Below are 10,040 nucleotides of genomic sequence, written 5' to 3' on the forward strand. Positions count from 1 at the left end.
GAGTTTTTCTTGTTCTCTTATTAAGGAATCACAAAAGGGGTCAAAGGAAGGGGGTTTGTAGTCTTTGCCTTGACAAATGAAAGCTTCCCTTGTAGAATGGAAAGTGGAAACAAATACAGAGTAGGCTGGTCCCAACTTAGTAAGGATGGAATAAATAAGGTTACCATCTTCTTTCTTAACTTTAACACCTTCCAAGAGATATCTAAGGGTCTTGAATTTGGACAAGAAATCTTCAATGCAAGAAAAATTATTAGGATCCAAAGTAAGCAACTCATTCTCAAGTTGATGGGCTCTAATTTCATTTTTAATCCCAAAAACTTTAGCAAGTTTTTCTAATGCTTCATGAGGAGTTTCAATTTCTGCAATGTGGAATCTAAGATCAGGAGAAACAGACATTCCTATCAAACCACGTGCTTGATCTTGTCTATTTTCCCATTTTTCGGCCTTGTCTTCATCTTTGGGTTTCTTCTCTTGGTCTGTGGCTATTCTGAAGAGACCTTTACTTCTAAGTAAATCTTCCATGTAGGCTACCCATTGGAAGTAGTTAGTGCTGTCAAGAATGACTTGGCATGGACTTTCCATTTTTTGAAAAAATCCTGAAGCTGAAGATGCTGAAAGTAAGTGGTCCAATGGATAGATCTCGAAAAAATAGGCGGTTTTAAAAAAAACGGCTCTGAAAAAGGCTTCCGGATGAAGAAGTTATGGCTTTTTGAAAAAAAATTGTTGACGTTGCCGGCAAAGTGCGCGAATGTGCGGGAATGAAAAAATCCGCCCCCACAAAATGGAGACTTGAACCCAAGACCTCTACTCTCTTAAAAAGTCTTTGAACCAATTGATCTATACAAAATATTTGTGAGAGAGAGAGAGAGAGAGAGAGAGAGAGAGAGAGAGAGAGAGAGAGAGAGAGAGAGCCTCGATTTGCATGCTTGCCTTGGGAAGGCTCTTTTCCCCTACAAAACACAAAACACAAAACCCAACACGAATATGCAAAGAAAAACGAACCTTACGGCTCGAAGTTAGCTTTAGCCAAAAAACTAGAATTTTAAAAAAAATCTCAAAGTTAGCTTTTAACCGAAAAACTAAATATTTTTCTCAATGTTTCTGATTTTCCAAGATCACACTAAGGTGCAGGGAAAAGAGCATACGCATGAGAAAAATCCTTTCTTTCTGTTTCTGATTTGCCCAGATCGCACAGAGTCGCAGGGCAAAGAGCATACGCAGAAATGAAAGGTATAGATCCGGGAAAAAAAAAAGGCTAAATAAACCGAAACTGAAATAAGCAGAGAGAAAATGACAGTAAACTGCAAAAAACACTGTATACCTCCCGATCTGAAAAATGACGCAGCTAGGGCTACCGGAAACCTTTTCACGTGAAACGAAAGGGGTTCCTCACTGAAACAGATGCTCCGAACGCAACAGAGCAGTCCTCTCGGCCCGAAAGCAGTCAGAAACAGCAGATCTAGGAAACGACAGCCGCATGCAGTTCTACCGGCTTCAGATTTGGATCACCAACGGACGCGGCCCTCAAATCGCTCTGATACCATGTAGGAATTTACAGGGTAAGTTCCTCAGAAAGAATACCAAAAGGACAACGCTCACAACCAGATCTCAAATCAATACACCAGTATTTTTGACGTGGTTAAAACCCTCAGAGTGCAAGGAGGGAAACAGTCCACGGCCTGTCCCAACGTGGGTACAGACAATTTATTAATCAAAGAATGAAAATTTACATAAGCTTCTCTCATGCACGGATTACCCGAACAATGACCCTCCATGCGCTTTAAATAGAACTCATGGACCAATCGGGTGTCAAGCCACGGATCAAGTGTCGATAATACCGAGGTGAGAGTGAACCGTCGGATCACTACATATCGTGACCGTCGGATTGTAAGTTACAATATGTACAACGGTAAAGAAAGACACTTTACCTAACTCTATACCTAACTCTAAACTAGACCAAGTTGATCTTAACTATATCCTATGTGTCGGAATATCCTAACATAACTTGCCACATGGCACCCTCTAGAACCCGCATGGGTCCCAAGTGCACCTTTCCCCAAAAATATCCAACCGTTGCCCTTTTCCTTGGAGTTGCGCCCCCATACTCTTTTCATGGAGTAGGTGCTACAACTAGCCTTATTTTATTATTTTTATAATATTTTATTACATTAATTATATTTCAGGCTCTAAGGCCTCACAGCCTTTACAAGCTTCTAAGTATATGGGCATGCTTTCCCCACACTATATTTAACTTCGCTACATGGCAACTTTGGCCTCATAATATTAGTTCAGCTCACTAGCCTAAATAAATAATAATAAATTACATTATGAATGACCGGGGCATTACAGAAACGAAGACAGTTAGTTTAAGAACAGAAAAATGAAGGAGAAAGACTGGGTGAACTTCCTCAGATAACCACGTATGGACATATCTATCTTTAAAAATGAAATATTGGTCACAACATTGAAAGGAAAATGGAGGAATTTACTACTCATTATTAAGAAATTTTTAACTTGTGAAGGAAGGTTTGGAACCATGTTTTTCTATCATGTTCAAATTCTAATGCAATTTATTGATGGAAATCAAATCTATTTTCCATAATTCTTGTTCTCTATTCTTAGAAATATAGCTCAAGTGTTCAAAGAGAATCAAAATCCCTTGATAATTCCCTCTACCATCATGGACTTATCAAAATCCTCATAGAAGCACACTTAGAAGCTAAGGGAGATAATTGGCAAGATTTTCTAGTCTACAACCACTTTGTAGAAGCTCAGGAGGAAGAAACTAGAAAAAGGGTTAAAAGAAGTTGATGTAGGTCACTACCAAACCCTAACCCTGAAGAAAAAATTGAAAAGGAAAATTCGGGGAAAAATGAAAAAGAGGCACTAGAAGAACCAGTTGAAGATGGCACTCCTCTTTCCCAGTATTTGAAAAAATATAAACAGAAAATTTGAAAAAAAATGTTAGAAGAAAGAAAGGCAACACAAATACTAAATTTCCTGAAGAAAATGAAGAACTAGGGAAGAAAAAGCAGGAACAAACCAATAAAAAGTGGAAAATGAATAAGATTGAAGAGTCAGGAATGAAACTGAGAAGAAGCAAGAGAATTTCCAAACTCTCAAATGAAAAATCTCTAGAACTGGTCAATCTTGAAGAAGAAGGATATATGACACCACCTCAAACAATGAGCCTGATAAGGAAGACACAAGACATTAATCTAGTGCATCAAGAAATTTATGACTATGTGGAGTATTTGGAACAAAGAGCACAACACAAGGTAAACCTATCCTCTCATAATCAAGAGAATTTATTTAATGAAACCCCATGACAGAACATACTCCTTAAAAAGAGCGTAGAATTGAGGACGTTGTAAATAAAGATTTGCGTGCTTGCCTTGGGAAGGCTCTTTTCCCCTACAAAACACAAAACACAAAACCCAACATGAATATGCAAAGAAAAACGAACCTTACGGCTCGAAGTTAGCTTTAGCCAAAAAACTAGAATTTTAAAAAAAATCTCAAAGTTAGCTTTTAACCGAAAAACTAAATATTTTTCTCAATGTTTCTGATTTTCCAAGATCACACTAAGGTGCAGGGAAAAGAGCATACGCATGAGAAAAATCCTTTCTTTCTGTTTCTGATTTGCCCAGATCGCACAGAGTCGCAGGGCAAAGAGCATACGCAGAAATGAAAGGTATAGATCCGGGAAAAAAAAAAGGCTAAATAAACCGAAACCGAAATAAGCAGAGAGAAAATGACAGTAAACTGCAAAAAACACTGTATACCTCCCGATCTGAAAAATGACGCAGCTAGGGCTACCGGAAACCTTTTCGCGTGAAACGAAAGGGGTTCCTCACTGAAACAGATGCTCCGAACGCAACAGAGCAGTCCTCTCGGCCCGAAAGCAGTCAGAAACAGCAGATCTAGGAAACGACAGCCGCATGCAGTTCTACCGGCTTCAGATTTGGATCACCAACGGACGCGGCCCTCAAATCGCTCTGATACCATGTAGGAATTTACAGGGTAAGTTCCTCAGAAAGAATACCAAAAGGACAACGCTCACAACCAGATCTCAAATCAATACACCAGTATTTTTGACGTGGTTAAAACCCTTAGAGTGCAAGGAGGGAAACAGTCCACGGCCTGTCCCAACGTGGGTACAGACAATTTATTAATCAAAGAATGAAAATTTACATAAGCTTCTCTCATGCACGGATTACCCGAACAATGACCCTCCATGCGCTTTAAATAGAACTCATGGACCAATCGGGTGTCAAGCCACGGATCAAGTGTCGATAATACCGAGGTGAGAGTGAACCGTCGGATCACTACATATCGTGACCGTCGGATTGTAAGTTACAATATGTACAACGGTAAAGAAAGACACTTTACCTAACTCTATACCTAACTCTAAACTAGACCAAGTTGATCTTAACTATATCCTATGTGTCGGAATATCCTAACATAACTTGCCACATGGCACCCTCTAGAACCCGCATGGGTCCCAAGTGCACCTTTCCCCAAAAATATCCAACCGTTGCCCTTTTCCTTGGAGTTGCGCCCCCATACTCTTTTCATGGAGTGGGTACTACAACTAGCCTTATTTTATTATTTTTATAATATTTTATTACATTAATTATATTTCAGGCTCTAAGGCCTCACAACCTTTACAAGCTTATAAGTATATGGGCATGCTTTCCCCACACTATATTTAACTTCGCTATATGGAAACTTCAGCCTCATAATATTAGTTCGGCTCACTGGCCTAAATAAATAATAATAAATTACATTATGAATGACGGGGGTATTACAGAAACGGAGAGAGTTAGTTTAAGAACAAAAAAATCAAGGAGAAAGACTGGGTGAGCTGCCTCAGATAACCACGTATGGACATATCTATCTTTAAAAATGAAATATTGGTCACAACATTGAAAGGAAAATGGAGGAATTTACTGCTCATTATTAAGAAATTTTTAACTTGTGAAGGAAGGTTTGGAACCATGTTTTTCTATCATGTTCAAATTCTAATGCAATTTATTGATGGAAATCAAATCTATTTTCCATAATTCTTGTTCTCTATTCTTAGAAATATAGCTCAAGTGTTCAAAGAGAATCAAAATCCCTTGATAATTCCCTCTATCATCATGGACTTATCAAAATCCTCATAGAAGCACACTTAGAAGCTAAGGGAGATAATTGGCAAGATTTTCTAGTCTACAACCACTTTGTAGAAGCTCAGGAGGAAGAAACTAGAAAAAGGGTTAAAAGAAGTTGATGTAGGTCACTACCAAACCCTAACCCTGAAGAATAAATTGAAAAGGAAAATTCGGGGCAAAATGAAAAAGAGGCACTAGAAGAACCAGTTGAAGATGACACTCCTCTCTCCCAGTAATTGGAAAAATATAAACAGAAAATTTGAAAAAAAATGTTAGAAGAAAGAAAGACAACACAAATACTAAATTTCCTGAAGAAAATGAAGAACTAGGGAAGAAAAAGCAGGAACAAACCAATAAAAAGTGGAAAATGAATAAGATTGAAGAGTCAGGAATGAAACTGAGAAGAAGCAAGAGAATTTCCAAACTCTCAAATGAAAAATCTCTAGAACTGGTCGATCTTGAAGAAGAAGGATATATGACACCACCTCAAACAATGAGCCTGATAAGGAAGACACAAGACATTAATCTAGTGCATCAAGAAATTTATGACTATGTGGAGTATTTGGAACAAAGAGCACAACACAAGGTAAACCTATCCTCTCATAATCAAGAGAATGTATTTAATGAAACCCCATGACAGAACATACTCCTTAAAAAGAGCGTAGAATTGAGGACGTTGTAAATAAAGATATATATGAATTAGATGTTCTTAATAAACACGTTATACAGGAACAAGAAGCAACAAAGACACAAAATGAAATATTAAGGACTTAGAATGATAATATAATTTTTCATCTATGCCATGGTACAAGAAAAACAAGAAACTCAAAGAAAATAATAGGTTCCTCAAAAATGGAATCAGGCGACTACAAAGTAAAATTCTGATGAAGAAACCAAGGGAAATCTTTAGCATCAAAAAGAGAAAGGAAAGCACTAGTCTAGACGTGCTTGCAAAATCTTCTTAGATCATACACTGAAGAAGAAGAAGGAACCAATTTTGAATTTTTGATGCATGAGGACATGGAAGACATTTGGTGTGGGGGAATGTTGAAGTCTAAAATTGTTCTCTTTTTAACTACCCTTTTCCCCTCTCCTTTACCTTTTTGTGACCATCTTGTTGCAGTTTCAACTTAATCAAGGTCATCACAGACTTACTCAAGCATATAAAAGGTATTAATCATCCATGTTTTATAATCTATTGTTTCTTTGTGAAATATAATTAAAACATCTCTACAACTACAAAATATTTCTCATTCCATAGCTAATATCAAATTTTGCAGCCATCTCCATGGTTAGACAGGTTTCAATGCACCAATGAAGGAATGAAAGGTACCTGTAGATGACAATTTTTCTGCACATGGATGTCCACCTACCATCATGATCTGGCAAGATACATATATTGAAATATCTAGAAGTCAAAACAAAAGTCAAACTCTAGCTACAACGTTTCAACAGTTAAGCGAAGTTCGACAGGAGATCAAGAGAGATCAAGTGAGCGTGGAGAAGATTTGTTCGATTGTGGAGACATGTTCAAGAATAACCCCTCATGATTTTCTCTTCCAATAGAAAATCATGAGGAGATATACTCTTAATTTAATTTTACTTCTTAGATGGAAGATTATTTTAATTGCATATCAACATAGGACTCTTAGATAGTTCGATGAAGAATTATATAAAAGTCCTGAGGCAAGACCAAAAACACAGTTAGTCATTGTTTATTTTAGTATTTTGGCAAGCTCCGTTTTAAGAAACTTCTACGGATTAATATAATACTATGTTCCTCTTTTCCAATGAGTGGTTGAGTAATCGTTTGATCAGTGAAGAACTTACACTCACAGGAGGCCCCCTTGGAGATTTGTAAGGGTAGTTACATTCTATTTACATTGGAATTTCTCATAGATAGTTTGCATTCAATTCATAATTTCATATAATTTTTCTCCATGTAAATAACAATAGTTATGTTTCAGTTATTTTCTAATCACCTATTGTTTTAATACCAGAGCGCCCATAAAAATAAAATACCAAAAATATTTACTTCCAAAATGCATTTCGTTTCACTAATCTAGTGTTTTAATTGAATTAAATTTTGTGGATGTGAATAGATGGTTTTCAGAGCTCATTACCACACATTAGTAATCACTTGAAGATACATTTTCATTGGATTTACTTTCTTGTTGAAAAAAATTAGCATTAATATTTCTTTTTGCAATTTAGAGTTAAAATTTCCTTTTCTGCAATTTAGAGTTACATTTTCATTTCTTCAAATAGTGTTAATATTTCCTTTTGCAAAGTAGCGTTAAAATTTGATTTCTGAAATTAGTATTAAGATCTCTTTTCTGCAACTTAGCATTAATATTTCCTTTTTGCAATTAGAGATAGAATTTCAATTTTGCAATTAGAATAAATAGAAATTTCAAGTTTCACGTTAATTTTCAATTTAGTTTGGCATTTGGTTTTGATGTAGCTTTAATGGAAAGAACATGTGTGTGACAACTCTTTAATCTCATTTAACATTTATCCATACTTAAATCAATTTCATCCAATGATAGAACTCCTAGCATATATGGTGCACATACACTTCATAAGTACACGAACCTTGGTTGACAATTAATGGAGTAATTTAAGGTCAATTAAATTACCCAACAGACATACGTGATTCTCAACTTTGAAATCGAGTGAAAATACCCATATAAGTTGGTGGATAACATGGCCTATCTTATAAACAGGGAAAAAACAGGGCCTACACATACTACGAAATGAACAATATTCATTACTCTTTTTTCATGTAATGTTACAAAACACCGAAAGTAAAATTAGGTTGCATTACTATTCCATTGATTCAACTCAATGTGGAGGACTGGTGATGAGATTAAGTTCATCTATTGAAAATTTCTTTAAATTATTGGAGCAATTCTCAAATGAGTATCTTAGTGGCTTTACTGATTCGATGCAAATAGGGGAAAATGTTTTCTCATATTATTTCTTTAAAGGCCTATATATTTTTGCAATTTGAAAACAATTCACTTGATGCCATTCTTTAATTATATCATTTATGATATTATTAAATTTAAAGGCATATGAAGTGCTTCCTTATTAGTTTCATTTGTTGTGTGTTTTTCTAGTAGTTCCTTTCTCATGGGGCCAACAATATGAATGCATTATTTTCCATGCCTTTCACAAATGAATACCTCAATTGTTTGTTCGAAACATTATTGTGCTAACATGTTTCTTCGAATGATGGATTGAACAAGTTTCTTCATAATAGGTTTACTTTTATTTTCTTGCATTTTTATTTCTCAGCCTTTATGCAAAGTTATATTTGATAACACCTTCCTCCCAAGAATGGATTTCCCTATGATGTTCCATTTATGTAATGATTTTGGAGGTGTACATTGTCTTACATTTTTCTAATCATTGTGATTCAAGTTGATGAATGGTAAAAGCTTAATAATTCACATGTGTGTGAGCTAATTGTTATATATTCATCAACAACTAGTTCAAGGAATATAACAGGGACATGAGCGTAGGTGTACTTACGTATTCATAATCCTTATAAAATAAGTAAGGCTAAAAGTTGTAAATTACTATTACTTCCCTGATAATAACACTGCTTTCTAGGTGTAATTGTATGGGCTAGTGTTAGGAGTTGATTTATTCTGAGCACAAAAACAAGAGAAACTTATAGAATACCATGAATATACAACTGATCAACATAGTAGACATTATCTACGACCAACTTCTGGATATTATTTTATACTAATGACACGAGAGAATAAGTTCTAAATAACTTAATTACCAAAAAATTAGTCACGTAGATTCTCAAGATAATAAATCCCTTTGCAGGATAGTTAAGCACGAAAATAGGTGGGTGATAGATAGTAGAGTTCCTAACCTAAGACCATAAACATCGAATATATGCATAGTTACACGGGTACCGCTCCCGAGCATTGGTGAGCACATACCCGAAGCTCCCCCGCTCCTGTGAGCTTGGGAGCTGATAAAAAAATGCTCCAAAACCATCGGGAGCTTCAATGGGTACTTTGGAGCTTTTCAAGAGCTTTAGTGCAACTGATTTTTGATGTTTTGGGAGCTTCATTGCAATGAATAAGTGCAAAATTAGGTGTATTTGACGTTGCCAGCTTGGGTGTTGCTTAAACTGATGGAACTATGCTAAGGGAAGGGTATGCCACTGGGTTTAGATTTGGATATGGGTTTGGAACTAAGAGAAACAACCTATTTATGGAAAGCCCTTCTATCCAAATGAAGATGAGGCGTCTGGCCAATCCTGATCTTTGTCATTGGAAAGCTATTCATTCTCCTCATATACGTGGATGGCGGATGGATATAAAAGAATTTATGAAGATTGTTGGCCACTAGCAAAACCATCATTATGGCCCGAGCTGAATGGACAAAAGATAGAATACTAAAGAAAAAAAATAGTTGAAATTATGAAATATAAATATTATGAAAAAAACAATTTTTAATTTAATTTTCATATTTATTTAAGTATAAAATATATATTAACTTGGAAATTTATAATTATATTATACAAACTCTTTTTAAAATAACATTGGATTTAAACTCTATTGTTTTAATTTTTTTTAATTACTATTAATATATATTTTATTTTTTCTTATATCTATTATAATTAGATGTAATATATACAATATTGGTGAGGTTACATCAAGGGCGAAGAATTGAGCCAATGACTTAACATATAGTGTTGCATGAAATCACCTAATAATCGAGTAATAACAACCTTTTTTTGGTTTGGGAGTTCTGCATGTTTCTTTGCTCGAAAGGAATTTGATTGAGAAATTGTTGATGAATTAATATTTTGGTTTTTTTTGGGAATGTTTCAAAGTTCAATCTTTTACATGTTTC

Source organism: Pinus tabuliformis, chromosome 8 (genome assembly GCF_031772625.1).
Source record: "Pinus tabuliformis cultivar Carrire ecotype Pingquan chromosome 8, CPIR1, whole genome shotgun sequence".
Classification (NCBI taxonomy): Eukaryota; Viridiplantae; Streptophyta; class Pinopsida; order Pinales; family Pinaceae; genus Pinus; species Pinus tabuliformis.